This window comes from Hyla sarda, chromosome 8 (genome assembly GCF_029499605.1).
Source record: "Hyla sarda isolate aHylSar1 chromosome 8, aHylSar1.hap1, whole genome shotgun sequence".
NCBI classification, from domain to species: domain Eukaryota; kingdom Metazoa; phylum Chordata; class Amphibia; order Anura; family Hylidae; genus Hyla; species Hyla sarda.
This window is the reverse complement of record NC_079196.1, coordinates 37,189,882-37,206,878: the sequence shown is the minus strand read 5'-3', so window position 1 is coordinate 37,206,878 and position 16,997 is coordinate 37,189,882. Positions and strand designations below refer to the sequence as shown.

Genomic DNA, 16,997 nt, shown 5'->3' with positions numbered 1-16,997 from the left:
TTCTTTATTCTGTGGGTTAATACGATTAAATTGATACCCCTGATTATATACATTTTAATTATTATACCGCTTTAAAAAAATCTCAAACTTTTTAACTAAATTAGTGCGTTTAAAATCCCTCTATTTTGCTGACCTACAACTTTTTCATTTTTCGGTATAATCAACGGTATGAGGGCTAATTTTTTTGCGCCGTGATCTGTAATTTTTTTATACTCCATTTGCATATATATAACTTTTAATACATTTGTTATCAATTTTATTTTTATAAATTTTATCACAATAAAATGTTATTAAAAAAAAAAAAAAAGAAGCAATTTTGGGATTTTTTTTTTTTTTTTTATGTTCACGCCGTTCACCGTACGGGATAATTAACATTATATTTTAATAGTTCAGATTTTTACGCACGCAGCAATACCAAATATGTTTATAAAAAAAATAATGTTTACACTTTTTGGGGGTAAAATGGGGAAAAACGGACAATTTATATTTTTATTGGGAGAGAGAATTAAAAAAATTTTTTTTACTTTTACTTTTTCTACTTTTACTTCTATAAATAGGGGACTATTTATAGAAATCATTTGATTGCTAATACTGTTCAGTGCTAGGTTATAGGGCATAGCACTGATCAGTGTTATTGGTCACCTTCTGCTCTGGTCTGCTCAATCTCAGACCAGAGCAGAAGACCCGTCTGCCGTTCTGGATGATCAGATCGTCGCGGCAGCGCTGCAGGTGTTCCGATCATCCATTTTAGTGACCGCACTGCCACAGATGCCGTAATCTGTATTGATCACGGCATCTAAGGGGTTAATGGCGGACATCCGCGCGACCACTCATGTCCGCCATTACCGGCGGGTCCCTGGCTGCTATCAGCAGCCGGGACCTGCCGTGCATGACTTGAGAATTGCTCCGATGCTCACGGTTATGCGTAGGACGTAAAGGTACGTCCTGGTGCGTTGTTAGGGGGTTAAAGTCGGAATACAGGAATTTATTAAAAATATGACAAGTCGGAATACAGAAATTTATGCAAAATTTTAAATTTTTACCTACAAAACATTGACTTGCCGAGTTTATTCATTTACTAGAGTCAATCTAGATAGGACTGATAATGGCTTTGAGCAGAGCGCCTTTACTTCTGCGTTTGTGTTGAGTTCACAATCGATTGTGTACATGAAACCCTTTGTTATATTTCACACAGTATTACATTACATTACATACATATTTAAAAGCCCTGTACACCCAATGCTGGGATGGTGATTACCAGTGAGAACCAGAAACTGAAGCCATAGAGGTGGACAAATGCTACACACAAAACAGATCGGTAATACAGCCATGTAATATAGGAATTTCCTTTAATCCAAACTTATCACCAACCCACAGGAGTTCCACTGGAGTAACAGTCCACATCGTCGACTGCGGCTCCATTCAGCCTGCAAATAGGTGGTAAATTTTGGTTATGGAAAAACCCCTTTAAAGGGGTACTCCACTGGCCAGCATGGAACTAATGCTCCGAACGTTGTTTTAGCGCTGCGGGGGTTGGACACGCCCCTTGTGACATCACATCCCCTCAATGAAAGTCTATAAGAGGGGGGTGTCAGCCATCACGCCCCCTCTCATAGACTTGCATTGAGGGGGGCATGGCCGTGACATCACAAGGGGGTGTGGTCTACCCCCGCAGTGTGAAAACAGCGTTGGGAACATTAGTTCAACGCTGGCCAGTGGAGTTCCCTGTTAAAGGGGTTGTGGCTGCCCTAATTTTCGGAGCTCCGCTCAGAGCGTCCAGAAGTTCATTACTCCGAACGCTGTGTGCGGGCTTCCGTGTTCGTGGCCGCCGGGCGTGACGTCACGTCCGGCCCCTCGCCCGCCCCCTCGTGACGTCACGCCCGCCCCCTCTTCCCATAGACTTTCGTTGAGGGGGCGGGCGAGACGTCGCGAGGGGCCGGGCGTGACGTCACACCCGGCGGCTGCGAACACTGAAGCCACACAGCGTTCGGAGTAATGAACTTCCGGACGCAGTGAGTAGAGCTCCGAAAGTCAGGGCAGCGCACAACCCCTTTAATAGTAGGGTCACACACAGCGCATATGTTTCTGAGGCTGCGAGAAATCTGCCGTGCAGCGGACATTTTGCTTTGAGCAGACACAGCTGAGGGTGTGTGATTAGGAGGCTAAGGGGACATGAATTAGGTGTGAAAGTTACACTGTGTGAGCATAATTCACATCCCCTGAGGATGATTCACACCCCCTTAGCCTCATATTCACACCCCTCAGTCTTATATTCACACCTCTTTTTGGAATAAAGTTCCCGCCAAGTGTATTGTGCAGATAGTCAACCAAATATTAAAAGGAAAACTGTCAGCCTGTGCATCCACACTAAACCCAATACACTATATAGTGTGGGTGAACAGGATTCCCTAGAGGGGTCACTTAAACAGCTTCAGCAGGTCCTGAGATATCAGCTTCCGAAGTTCTTATGCTGTATTCAGGGAATTGCGCAGTGATGGCGACCTAGTGATGTGTAGTTAGTGCTGGGCGGGATACCGGTTCATACCGAATACTGACATTTTTGTGCTGCACGATATGAATTTTTCCAATACCGGAATACCTGTTGGGCACCTCCCCCTCGGGAATTAATGAATTATCAGCCCAGCGCTGCGCTGTCCCCATCAGGGTACTATTCACGTCACCCGCAAGCGCTGCCCTCCTCGCCCTCCTGTTTGTTGCGGGCCGCCAGCGCTGACACTCTATACTGTACGCTGTATCCCTATGCCCGGGCTGCAAAAGATAAACAAAATAAACTTTAACTCACCTTCCCCCATCGGTCTGGACCTGCTTCCTGGGGACGGGAACGTGGGAGAGCAGTCAGCCTATCACCCGCCGCAGCGGTGTTCCGCCTCGGCCGGTGATAGGTTGAGCCCACTGTCATGTAAGAAGCCGGCCGGCTTCTTAAATGACAGTGGGCTCAGCCTATCACTGGCCGAGGCGGAACATCGCTGCGGCCGGTGATAGGCTTACGGCTCTCCCACGTTCCCGTCCCCAGGAAGAGCGTGAGGCCGACTTAGGAAGGTGCGTTAAAGTTTATCTTGTTTACCTTTTGCAGCCCGGGCATAGGGATACAGCGTACAGTATAGAGTGTCAGCGCTGGCGGCCCGCAACAAACAGGAGGGCGAGGAGGGCAGCGCTTGCGGGTGACGTGAATAGTACCCTGATGGGGACAGCGCAGCGCTGGGCTGATAATTCATTAATTCCCGAGGGGGAGGTGCCCAACAGGTATTGCGGTATTGGAAAAATTTATATTGTGCAGCACAAAAATGTCAGTATTCGGTATGAACCGGTATCCCGCCCAGCACTAACTACACATCACTAGGTCGCCATCACTGCGCAATTCCCTGAATACAGCATAAGAACTTCGGAAGCTGATATCTCAGGACCCACTGAAGCAATTTAAGTAAGTGACCCCTCTAGGGAATCCTGTTTAGGGAGGGTCCTGAGTCCTATCACCACCACTGCTCCCCCCACCGCCGCACCGCGACCGCCCCCCCCCCCCCAACCCGCCGCACCACGACTGGCTCCGGTGGCATCCTCCTGAGCTGTCACTGTGCGTACTGACAGTGACGTCAGGACGCAGCAGGTGACGTCAGGACGCAGCAGAAGCAAGAAGTAGCGTGGGCCCCGGGAACAGGTAATTATAAAACCGGGGATGGGGGGATGCAATGGGGCCGGGGCGGTGTGACGCAGTGTGGCAGGTCGGGGCGCGGTCGCGGTGCGGCGGGTCGGGGGGGCGGTCGCGGTGCGGTGGGGGCGGGGCATTATCGGCTTATCGGCAAGGTAATTGCCGATACTGATAATGCCCAAAATCGTAATTATCGGCCGATAATGTCGCCCATACCGAAAATCGGTCGATCCCTAATCCTGTTCACCCACAATTTCACACAGTGTATTAGGTGAACAGGCTGACAGTTTTCCTTTAAAATCTGTATATACAGGGTGGCCATTTATATGGATACACCTTAATAAAATGGGAATGGTTGGTGATATTATCTTCCTGTTTGTGGCACATTAGTATATGTGAGGGGGGAAACTTTTCAAGATGGGTGATGACCATGGCGGCCATTTTGAAGTCGGACATTTTGAATCCAACTTTTGTTTTTTCAATAGGAAGAGGGTCATGTGACACATCAAACTTATTGTGAATTTCACAAGAAAAACACTGGTGTGCTTGGTTTTAACGTAACTTTATTCTTTCATGAGTTATGTACAAGTTTCTCTTTGTTTACAGCCAATGATATGTCATCGAGGTTAACACGTGAGGAGCGGAAAGAAATTGTGTTGAACGCAAGACACCTTACGAGACCACCCATCTCCCATGCTACAGTTAGCAAACTGCTTGCTACGTTTCGTGAAACTGGTTCAGTGTTGGATTTGCCAAAATGTGGATGCATGGAATCTGTCACTAACGAAGAAACAACAGTGGCTGTCCTAGCTTCATCCAGCAAGAGCCCACAGCGTAGCACTCGTCGCACGTCACTGGAGAGTGGCATTAGTCGAACATCCCTTCAGCGGATATTAGCTACTCAGAAATGGCACCCTTACAAACTCCAGCTACAGCAGCATCTCAACGGGGATGACCCAAATCGGCGCACTAAATTTTCAGAATGGGCAAAACATGAATTGGAACAGGACCCTCAGTTTACACAGAAGATTTTGTTCAGTGATGAGGCAAGCTTTTATGTGAATGGTGAAGTTAACAAACAAAACCACCGCTATTGGTCTGACACTAACCCACATTGGATAGATCCCTCCAAGACTGTTGGAACACAAAAATTGATGGTATGGTGTGGTATATGGGGTACAAAGATAGTGGGGCCATTCTTCATCAATGGAAACCTCAAGGCCACTGGATATGCGAAATTGCTACATGATAATGTGTTTCCCTCTTTATGCACTGAAGCTGGCACGTTTCCTGAGTTTTTCCAGCAAGATGGTGACCACCACATTATGGGTGTCAGGTCCGAGCATTCCTAGATGAACAGTTTCCTGGAAAGTGGATTGGTCGTCGTGGGCCAGTTGAATGGTCCCCAAGGTCTCCCGATCTGACCCCCTTAGACTTTTATCTTTGGGGTCATCTGAAGGCAATTGTCTATGCTGTGAAGATACGAGATGTGCAGCACCTGAAACTACGGATACTGGAAGCCTGTGCTAGCATTTCTCCTGCATTGTATATAGTAGTATATAGCAGTGTATACGGATACTGGAAGCCTGTGCTAGCATTTCTCCTGCGGTGTTGCTATCAGTGTGTGAAGAGTGGGATAAGAGGGTTGCATTGACAATCCAACACAATGGGCAGCACATTTTATAAGTGGTCAGAAACTTGTAAATAACTCATGAAAGAATAAAGTTACGTTAAAATCTAGATCATCATTGTTTTTCTTGTGAAATTCCCAATAAGTTTGATGTGTCACATGACCCTCTTCCTATTAAAAAAACAAAAGTTGGATTCAAAATGGCCGACTTCAAAATGGCCACCATGTTCACCACCCATCTTGAAAAGTCCCCCCCCCCCTCACATATACTAATGTGCCACAAACAGGAAGTTAATATCACCAACCATTCCCATTTTATTAAGGTGTATCCATATAAATGGCCCACCCTGTATATTAGAAAGAAATGCAGGGCACTGACCATCAGCGTATAAAAAGTCTTCTTTATTCAACGAGTAGACAAGGTGCATACAAGGAAAGAACGGGCGGTCAGAGGTACAGGGATGAACTCCCGGGCAATGGTGTTATCCAGCTGAAATAAAATGATCCCCTTTCCACAGGATAGATCAGTGGTCTCCAAACTATGGACCTCTAGATGTTGTAAAACTACATCTCCCAGCATATATGGATAACTTCCCCTATCCTGTTATTAAGTTATTTAAAGGGTTTATCCAGCCACAAAAGACTTATCCCCTTTCCACAGGACAGGGCAGTGGTCTCCAAACCCCGAAACTTCAGATGTTGCAAAACTACAGCTCCCACACTGGGACCCACAGAGATCTCTAGAAGAGGAACCTGGCCCTCCCAGCTGTATGGAGCAGCAGATGGAACGTACGTGGAACTATAGTATCTTCAGCGCTCTCATAGACAGAACATGAAGTGTATGTTGTCTGCAGCCACATGCAGCTGGGAGAGCTGGAGCTTTATGCCTGAAGTCGTGGTGTTCCCAGTGGTCGGATCCCCCCTCCTCTCCCCAGTGATCAGGAGATATATAGGAGATATGTTTGTTTGTTTGCTGAATAACCCCTTTAACTTAGAATACCCATTTAATACCCTTCTCATTCACAGTAGGGGGGCACATCACCTCATATTTAATAACAAATAAAAATAAATGAGTCACTAGGACAAGAACCTCTATATCCAAGGTGACAGTACTAACAACAGGAGGAACACACAACAGTCTTCTAGGTTACAGAACAGGTTTTATCCTATGAGGCAACTTCAAGCAATGAATCTGTCAGGAGCCGGGCAGCGACGACAAACCCAACACCGCCAGCTGCCCTGTCAGTCCCGGTAATGGAATCATTAGAAGCTGGGTGACAGACCGGGGAGTTGCTGGGTTGGCAGATTGTACAGATGAATGGAGCCCACACCAGATCACCAATCATTAACAGGACACTCACTGGACACATCATTCCTACTTGGTGTGTTCAATCCGATACTGGAAAGGATAACCAAACCAGCTGATATTATAGAGATTAAGAACAACTTTTTTTCTGTATTCACAGGATAGGTGACAACTAGCTGATCCATGGGGGTCCGACTGCTAGGACCCCTCCACTGAACCCAAGAACGGAGGTCACTTTTCCACCGAGTGAATGGAGCGGCACCGCGCAAAACTCCATTAACTGTCAATGGGATAGCGCAATGTCTGGAGGTTCCATCAAGAGAATGGATGTCCCAAAACCGATACTGTACATTTGCACGAGAAGTTGCAAATGTCCCTGATGCCCACAGACGATAAAAATAATAAAAAACGCTTTCACCTCTCCTCTGTTCCTGCGCTGAGGCCTCTTCATTGTTCGCTTCGTTATCCAGAGTGGTGCAGGACCTTTTGCTTTACTCTATTATCCAGAATGGTGCAGGACCTGGTCTAGTCCGGATAATGGAGCGAATAATGAAGAGGCCTCAGCGCAGGAATGGAGGAGAGGCGAAACCTTTTATTTTTTTATTTTATTCCTCATATGTAGAAGACGGAAACACTCGGCACTGCTGCCTATGCAATAAGCCAATATGTCAGTACCTCTGCTAGCTGACCTGCGCCAGATGGTGCTCTCTGTATAACTGTCAGTCCAATATACAAGCACCAGCGAAGTAGGAAATAAACAGGGCAACTCACCACATGCGTCTTCTTCAATCTTCTTTATTCAACAAAGTCGAAAATACATACAGTGCAGGATCAGGGTGGACGGTACAGACAGGGGGATGTTGATCGGGGCTATGGTGCCGTTTCACGGTGTACGCTTAAACTGGCCCACCAAGGTGGGCCAGCTGAAGTGTACACCGTGAAATGGCACCGCTTTGAACGCTGGGAGTAAGCGGCAAGGTCGTGATGTCACGGGCACACCCGTGTGACATCAAACCCCGCCCCCTCAATGAAAGCCTATGGGAGGGGGCGTGACGTGACATCACGAGTGGCGTGGCCGTGATGTCAAGACCCCACCGCCTGCACCCTGCGTTCGGAACAAAATGTTGTGAACGCTGGGGCAGTGGAGTAGTCCTTTAAACCTAATAGGAGGATTCCCTATTTACCTAACCACTGGGAGCTTCTACCTTATAGGGGGGATACCCTACCTAACTACTGGGGTACCCAATAGCAAGGATTACCTACCTACTGGGGCATATTTTTATTATGAATGTCAGTCAGGGCCTCATGTTCGACTTTCACCTAAGGCTTCACAAAGTCTAGAGCAAACTCTGCTGTCACATGACATTAAAAAGTACCTGTCACCAAATAAAACTTTTAATATATTGTTCCTTGTGTAATTAGCAGACACTTTCCTATTCACTTGCTTTTAAAATTACCAACATAAATATGTTTAAAATATAAAATAAAAAACGGGCACTAGGTGGCTCTGTTCTGTTCCCTGCCACAATTAATACAGTGAGTTTGGTCTCCTCCCGGCCTGGCAGGAGTCCAAACTCAGGAAGTGTTTTTCTGCACTGAGCTTGATTGACAGCTGCACAGAAAGTGAAAGCTCCACAGATTCTCACAGAAAGTCTCACAGACTGAAAGCTGCAGGAGAGCCTCACTGATAGCAACACAGACTGAAACATGCACAGAGCCTGAGGTCTTCTATTCATCACAGTGCTGCAACCATGTGAGGGCGGAAGTGGTCCCCCAGCAGGCTTCCGTAATGTCATGCCTGCTACATGTCTGGGTCAGTCTGAAGTTTCCTAGAGAGCATTTGGATGATCCAGAAGAGTATTGGGAGATGAAACCAAAGTAGAACTATTTGGTAAAAACTCAACTATTCGTGTTTGGAGGAGAAAGAATGCCGCAATGCATCCAAAGAACACCATACATACTGTGAAGAATGGGGGATGGAAATATTATGCTTTGGGGCTGTTTTTCTGCAAAGGGACCAGGACGACTGATCCGTGCAAAGGAAAGAATGAATGGGGCCATGTATCGTGAGATTTTGAGTGAAAACCTCCTCCCATCAGCAAGGTCATTGAAGATAAAATGTGGCTGCGTCTTTCAGCATGACAATGATCAAACACATGGCGTGGGCAACGAAGGAGTGACTTCGTAAGAAGCATTTCAAGGTCCTGGAGTGGCCTAGCCAGTCTCCAGATCTCAACCCCTTGGAAAACCTTTGGAGAGAGTTGAAAGTCTGTGTTGCCCAGCGACAGCCCCAAAACATCACTGCTCTAGAGGAGATCTGCATGGAGGAATGGGCCAAAATACCAGCAACAGTGTGTGAAAACCTCGTGAAGACTAACAGAAAACGTTTAACCTATGTCATTGCCAACAAAGGGTATATAACAAAGTATTGAGATGAACTTTTGTTATTGACCAAATACTTATTTTCCACCATAATTTGCAAATACATTTTTTAAAAATCAGACAATGTGATTTTATGGATTTTTTTTCTCATTCTGTCTCTCATAGTGGAGGTATATCTATGAAGAAAATTACAGGCCTCTTTCATCTTTTTAAGTGGGAGAACTTGCACAATTGGTGACTGACTAAATACTTTTTTGCCCACTGTAGATGATGCTGACAGTACTGTGATATGTCCCAGCAGTATAAGATGCTTCTGCCTGACTGAAGATCACTTACAGGTGCACAAGGAATAAACATATAATTTTAGATCCCAGCTGCCAGACTTCATCTCTAGTGCCCACAGATGACCCTTAACTTAAAATAGCTTGGCATCTCCTTCATGAAGTGGACTGAAAAGTCAAAGATGCTGGCCATGCCTATAAGGTTTATTCGCTGTAAAAAAAAATGATTTTCTAATATAGTTTGCCCCTTGATTCCTTAACATTTTTAAGATCTCTGCTTGCTGTCAGTGACATGAAACATCTCATGTCACTGTTTGCCGCAATAGATCACCGAAGGTCAAAGCCACCGGCTCGGAGCCTTGCACAGAAAATCAACTTGGGCTGCGGCTCAGAGGACTGCCCAATATGATACCTTGTATTCGGATAGGGAAAACCTTGGCAAGTGCCCACTAAACCTGCAGCAATACATGTTACCCACTGAAAACAATGGGCATCTGTGCACTGGAAGGACCTTGGCAGTGAGAAACAGCTTGCCTGTGCACCTACTTTACATGACTTCATAAAGACTTATCCATACTCTGCATTTTGTAGGCAAATCTAGTAAAGGATCATTGCAATAAACATAAAATTGTTCTAGAAAGAATTATAGCACTGATTGAAGGCTCTTCACCATCTGGAAGCACCATTGGGGTAACTAATACTGTCTGCAAAAATCGCTTTTATTGTGCAAATAATGGTAAAATAGCGCCATTTTTGTTACAACTTTAGCAAAACAATGCATCAAAAATGCCAAAAAAAACAGATTGACCGTGAATGTAATGAGTCAAACTGAAGGCATAGATCCCTAGAACAATTTTACTTTAGGTCATTAGTAAGCACAGATAGTACTGCCTCCCTCTCTCTTTATATAATGTAAGCACATATAGTGCTGCCTCCCTGTCTCACTCTCTATACATATAATGTAAACACAGATAGTGCTGCCTCCCTGTCTCTCTCTGTATATATTGTAAGCACATATAGTGCTGCCTCCCTGTCTCTCTCTCTCTATACATATAATGTAAACACAGATAGTGCTGCCTCCCTGTCTCTCTCTGTTTATATTGTAAGCACAGACAGTGCTACCTCCCTGTCTCTTTCTCTATATAAAATGTAAGTTCGGACACTTCTGCCTCCCAGCATCTCCCTGTAAATCATGTAAGCACATATAGTACTACATCCCTGTCTTTCCCTGTATAGCTATGTTCAAAGTTGTTTTTGCCTTCAATTTGGAACATAAAGTAGTCATTTTACAGTTTCTGCATTGAAAAACAGCAATTTTTAAAGCTGCAGATGCAAAAAAAAACATATTGTAGTACCTCACTGTAAATAATAGAAGCACAGATAATACTACCACCCTGTAAATAACTTTAAAAAAAAATAAAAAATTCAATGTATATATATATATATATATATATATATATATATATATATATTGATAAATTTGGTGCACAGAAACCAAAACACAGCAATAAAAATAAAAAAAGGCTGTGAAATGGCTGCACACAGGCACATATTGATAAATCTCCCCAGCGTAACCATAGAGTGGGCTCACTGCATTTTTGTCTCCATTTTGCTGTTTCCCTTACAGCACGTTTAATCTGGCTGTATGCAAAAACGGTAGTCAGCTACGCCATTGTGTACGTCCCTAAAACATTTATATGTTACAATTTGTTTTATTTTTAGAATGTAAGTCAATGGGAAACGGATTCGGTCATATGGCACAAAGCAGCATCCCTTTATTACCATCAGTTATCGTATACGTTTTTTTTCCTTTTCAAGTGTATAAAACATCTACACTAAAGGGGTTGTCCCATCTTGTCAATTGGCTTTTTTTTCCGGCAACCTCTGGCCTGTTTAGAACGGAAAAAAGCCGAAAGTAGCCAAAGCAGGGACGTAACACAATTTTAAAGGACATCTGCAGCAAAAGGCAACTTATCCCCTATCCAAGCGACTTTAATGGGAGTTGCGCAAACGGAGTAGCTCCGCAGGCTACCCTGCTTTCACAACTCCGGGAACTACATCAAAAGCACAGCTCACGGGCTACGCCAATTGCCTAACTTCTACTAAAGTCAATGGGAGTTAAACAAATTGCATAACTTCCCCGCTTTAGCTGCTTTCGGCTTTCCCGTCCAACTCTGGTGCCCACAAACAGGCCAGTGGTGGCCGGAAAAAGCCAAATCCACGACACACAACAACCCCTTTAAATGAAAATTGTGAGCGCTTTTGTTTTCGTTGAACTTTTTTGTGTTTTTTTTTTGTTTTTGTTATGTTTTTTAGGAAAACAACTTACCGTATTTTTCGCCCTATAGGACGCACCGGCGTATAAGACGCACCCAATTTATAGGTGCAAAATCTAAAAAAATAAAGATTTTGAACCCTATAGTGGTCTTCAACCTGCGGACCTCCAGATGTTGCAATACTACAACTCCCAGCATGCCCGGACAGCCGTTGGCTGTCCGGGCATGCTGAAAGTTGTAGTTTTGCAACATCTGGAGGTCCGCAGATTGAAGACCACTGCATAGGAGGTAATACTCACGTGTCCCCGCCGCTCCGGACCCATCACCGCTGCCCTGGATGTCGCTCCATCGCTGTCGCCGTGTCCCTGTCGCTCCGGAACGTCTCTGCTGCCGGCCGGGTATCCTCGCTCTCCGTCGCCGCCATCACGTCGTTACGCACGCCGACGCACGTACGCGACGACGTGATGACGAGGAAGGAGAGCGCCGGCCATACAGGGGATCCCTGAACGGAGAAGACACCGAGGAGGTAGGTAAGGTCCCTCCCGGTGTCCTGTAAGCACTAACCCGGCTATTCAGTCGGGCTGTTGGGGACCGCCGCAGTGAAATCGTGGCGGTCCCGAACAGCCCGACTGAACAGCCGGGTTAGTGTCACTTTCCCTTCAGACGCCGCGGTCAGCTTTGATCGCCGCGTCTGAAGGGTTAATAGAGGGCATCACCGCGATCGGTGATGTCCTGTATTAGCCGCGGGTCCCAGCCGTTGATGGCCGCAGGGACCGCCGCAATAGGGGTGTATTCGCCGTATAAGACGCACCAACTTTTTCCCCCCAGTTTTGGAGAAGAAAAAGTGCGTCTTATACGGCGAAAAATACGGTAATATGTGCTAACGGATACCATCCATTTCCTATTGACTTACATTTTAACGTAAAGTATTTCTATTTTGGCCCTACACAATAGCGTAGCTGACTACGTTTTTTGAATACCACGTAATTAAACTTACTGTGACGGAAGCGGTGAAACGGAGACAAAGGCGCAGTGTGAACCCAACCTAAGCTGGAACTCGCAGAGAAGCTAATGCGCCGTGACAACAAAAAAATGGGTCGGGTAGAAGAACCACGCACCCTATCCATAAAAACCTTGTCTCACGTCAGCGCCAAAGTTTGTAGGCTCTTGTGTAAACCAATATGTTTTAGCCCCCGTTGCCAATCTACTTAGTGTGAACACATCCCTACGCTCTACAGCGACCGGTTACATCACTGCCTCTGCTTAGGGCAGTGTTTCCCAACCCGGGTGTCTACAGCTGTTGCAAAACTACAACTCCCAGAATGCTAGGAGCTGTCGTTTTTGCAACAGCTGGAGGCATCCTGGTTAGGAAACACTGGCTTAGGCTGGGCTCACATCACGTTTTTGCCATACTGTTTTCAATACGTTTTTCTAAAGAAAACCGTATGGCAGAAAAACGGATGGAACAGTATGGAAAAAAGTAAGCCGTATGCGTTTTTAAACCATATACTGTTTTTTAAAGTGCATACAGTTCCATCCGTTTTTACAGGAAAAAAAAACATAAGTTTTTGAAAATGTTGTCCATTTTTAATGGGAGGGGTGTTGGGTGGGGACTTTAAGATGCAAATGCGCATGTGCAAAGTAAAAACGTATACGTTTTTCCCGTATGGAACCGTATACATACGGGTTCCCATTGACGTCCATGTTAAAAAAAAACGTATGCGGTTGCAGTACGGTTTTTAAACCGGAGACAAAATTGTGGTCAACCACGGTTTTGACTCCGGTTAAAAAACTGTTCTGCAACCGCATTTTTTTCTATAAAAACTGACGGAACTGTATGCACTTTTAAAAACAGTATACTGTTTAACCCCTTAAGGACTAAGTCTAGGGCTTGTTTTATGCGCGATCAGTTGTCCTTTGTAATGACATCACTCATTATATCATAAAATGTATGGCGCAACCAAAAAACACTATTTTTGTGGGGAAATTAAAAAGAAAAACGCAATTTTGCTAATTTTGGAAGGTTTCATTTTCACGCCGTACAATTTATGGTAAGAATGACGTGTGTTCTTTATTCTGAGGGTCAATATGATTAAAATGATACCCATTATTATATACTTTTATATTATTGTTGTGCTTAAAAAAAATCAAACTTTTTAACCAAATTAGTACGTTTATAATCCCTTTATTTTGATGACCTATAACTTTTTAATTTTTCCGTATAAGCGGCGGTATGGGGGCTCATTTTTTGCGCCATGATCTGTACTTTTTTTTTATACCACATTTGCATATTCAAAACTTTTAATACATTTTTTTATAATTTTTTAAAATAAAATGTATTAAAAAAGTAGCAATTTTGGACTTTTTTTTTTTTCGTTCACGACGTTCACCGTACGGGATCATTAACATTTTATTTTAATAGTTCGGACATTTACGCACGCGGCGATACCAAATAGGTCTATACAAATTTTTTTTACGCTTTTTGGGGGTAAAATAGGAAAAAACTGACGTTTTACTTTTTATTGAGGGAGGGGATTTTTTTTTTACACTTGAATAGTCCCCATAGGGGACTATTCATAGCAATACCATGATTGCTAATACTGATCTGTTCTATGTATAGGACTTAGAACAGATCAGTGTTATCGGTGATCTTCTGCTCTGGTCTGCTCGATCACAGACCAGAGCAGAAGACGTCGGGAGCCGGAAGGAGGAAGGTGAGGGGACCTCCGTGCGGCGTTCTGAATGATCGGATCCCCGCAGCAGCGCTGCGGGCGATCCGATCATTCATTGAAATCGCGCACTGCCGCAGATGCCGGGATCTGTATTGATCCTGGCACCTGAGGGGTTAATGGCCATTGCCGGCGGGTCCCTGGCTGCGATCAGCAGCCGGGATCAGCCGCGCATGACACGGGCATCGCTCCGATGCCCGCGGTTATGCACCAGGACGTAAATGTACGTCCTGGCGCGTTAAGTACCACCGCACCAGGACGTACATTTACGTCCTGCGTCCTTAAGGGGTTAAAAACGCATACGGTTTACTTTTTTCCATACTGTTCCATCCGTTTTTTTGCCATACGGTTTTCTTTAGAAAAACGGATTGAAAACAGTATGGCAATAACGTGATGTGAACCCAGCCTTATTAGAGAGATAGACTTCTCCCATAGAATAGAACGTAACTGATTGCATAATGAGTCAGCCATGTCTAGTCACGCTTCCTCTATCACCAGCACATGTTCACAGCGTGCCTACTGCATGACAGCGACTAGCGGAGAACTTCACTATCCAGACACAAGGGAGAGGAGCGATCTGGTTTATTCCTGTAGTCCCATACTTTCTTGGACTTTGCCTAGGGCAGGGTGGTGCCTAGGGAAGGGTGACTATTTATGCCCATTTCTTGCCATGAAAGGAAACTTTGCTGCAATTTTTAGTTACACAGTTGTCTTCTTCACCCCATAGGTCAAGGTTGGAGTATGACGGACATATGGTGCCTGGGAGCAAGATCAGTGTTTCCCGACCAAGGAGACTTTGGCGATTGCAAAACTACAACTCCCAGCATGCCCGGACAGCCTTCGGCTGTCCGGGCATGCTGGGAGTTGTAGTTTTGCAACAGCTGGAGGCACATTGGGTTAGAAACAATATATCTATAAACATAGGGTTATACCTGTGGTTCTGGAACTGTTGTGATTGTAATAGTTGAAGATTTGCAACAGCTGGAGGCCCCCTGGTTGGGAAACACTATAGCTATAACATAGGGTCCCCCATCCTGTGGCCCTGCAACCGTTGGGATAATGGGAGTAGTTTTGCAACAGCTGGAGGCACATAGGGTTAGAAACAATATAGCTAGAACATAGGGTTCCCCAACCTGTGGCTCTGCAGCCGTTGGGATGATGGTAGTAGTAGTTTTGCAACAGCTGGAGGCACATTGGGTTAGAAACAATATAGCTAGAACATAGGGTTCCCCTTCCTGTGGTTCTGCAACTGTTGTGATTGTAGTAGTTGGAGATTTGCAACAGCTGGAGGCACCCTGGTTGGGAAACACTATAGCTATAACATAGGGTCCCCCAACCTGTGGCTCTGCAGCCGTTGGGATGATGGGAGTAGTTTTGCAACAGCTGGAGGCACATTGGGTTAGAAACGATATAGCTAGAACATAGGGTTCCCCTTCCTGTGGTTCTGCAACTGTTGTGATTGTAGTAGTTGAAGATTTGCAACAGCTGGAGGCACCCTGGTTGGGGAACACTATAGCTATAACATAGGGTCCCCTAACCTGTGGCTCTGGAGCTGTTGGGATGATGGGAGTAGTAGTTTTAGGGATAGGGATCACTGCTATAGCGAATGTTAATGTCGCCCAACTCTGACCCTAAAAGCACCCCTACAGCCAGGACCACCGCACAAGGTCCCTCGCTGTCCGTTAGATGCCCCATAGCCCAGGCCTTAGAGGTGAGAGTAAATGCGTTCCACCAAGTACGACCATTGCGCAAAAGTGTCAACGCAAAACTCCATACTGGACTAGGTCAACGCTGTCATCTCACCATATCCCTGATGTCAGAGAAGAAAGGTCATCAGTGTATTAATGCTGTTAATGAATGCCAAGAGGTTCTGCAGCAGCTGTGCTGGGTTCTGGCCATACATCTCTCTATGTTCCTCATCAGTATGTTGTTACATGTGGAGTGGATGATGCAGGGAAATCCCATACTCACCCCTCTCCCTGTGTGGTGTCGGGCTCAGTCCACCAGGCTTCCTCCTACACTGTGGCCCCGGTGGTCTCCAGGCAGGGGCCGCTCCTCTCCGTCCCCGATCACCTCCTCTTCTCCTGGACCTCAGGACATCACACGGGAGGCCCCAGCATCCAGACGCGGAAGTAGCTCAGCTCCAGGCACGTGAGTGGCGTTGGCGCTGACCAATCAGGTGCGAGCAAGCGGCGGAGCCAGCCAATCACAGGCCGCGGCTAGTGTTACAATGTAGCAGAATGTTCGATACGGAGAGTTCTGAGAAGTGAGGATGTACCAGGAGTGGGCAGAGAGCGGGGGAGTGCTGGGATATGTAGTGCCGGGGGGTGAGGAGATAGACAGGTAGGTAGGTAGACAGATATGACATATTTGAGAGCTAGATAGATATGATATAGATATAAAATAGATAGATAAGATAGATAGATATGATATAGATATAAAATAGATAGATAAGATAGACAGATATGAGATAGATAGATATGAGATAAATAGATAGATATGAGATAGATAGATAAGGCTAGATGTGAGATAGATAGATAGATAGATAGATGATAGATAGATAGATAGATAGATATGAGATAGATAGATTTCATCTAGATAGATGATAGATAGATAGATAGATAGATAGATAGATAGATAGATAGATAGATACAACCAAAGAATAAGTTGGCCAGCACTATTGATCCAAACTATTGTAAAAACCTGGCTTGCAGGTGCAGGCTGCT

The 16,997-nt window shown here is 45.3% G+C and overlaps 1 protein-coding gene across 2 annotated transcripts in view; it reads right to left on the bottom strand.

Annotated features, from left to right (window-relative positions):
* The window catches only part of GPD2 (glycerol-3-phosphate dehydrogenase 2), a 302,607-nt gene extending 286,199 nt beyond the window's left edge, over nucleotides 1-16,408 (bottom strand). For both annotated transcript variants that reach the window (XR_008847310.1, XM_056536600.1), the window contains exon 1: nucleotides 16,243-16,408. The gene's annotated coding sequence lies outside the window, so the exon portion shown is untranslated. The remainder of the gene's footprint in view (nucleotides 1-16,242) is intronic.
* Between the last annotated feature and the right edge of the window lie 589 nt (nucleotides 16,409-16,997).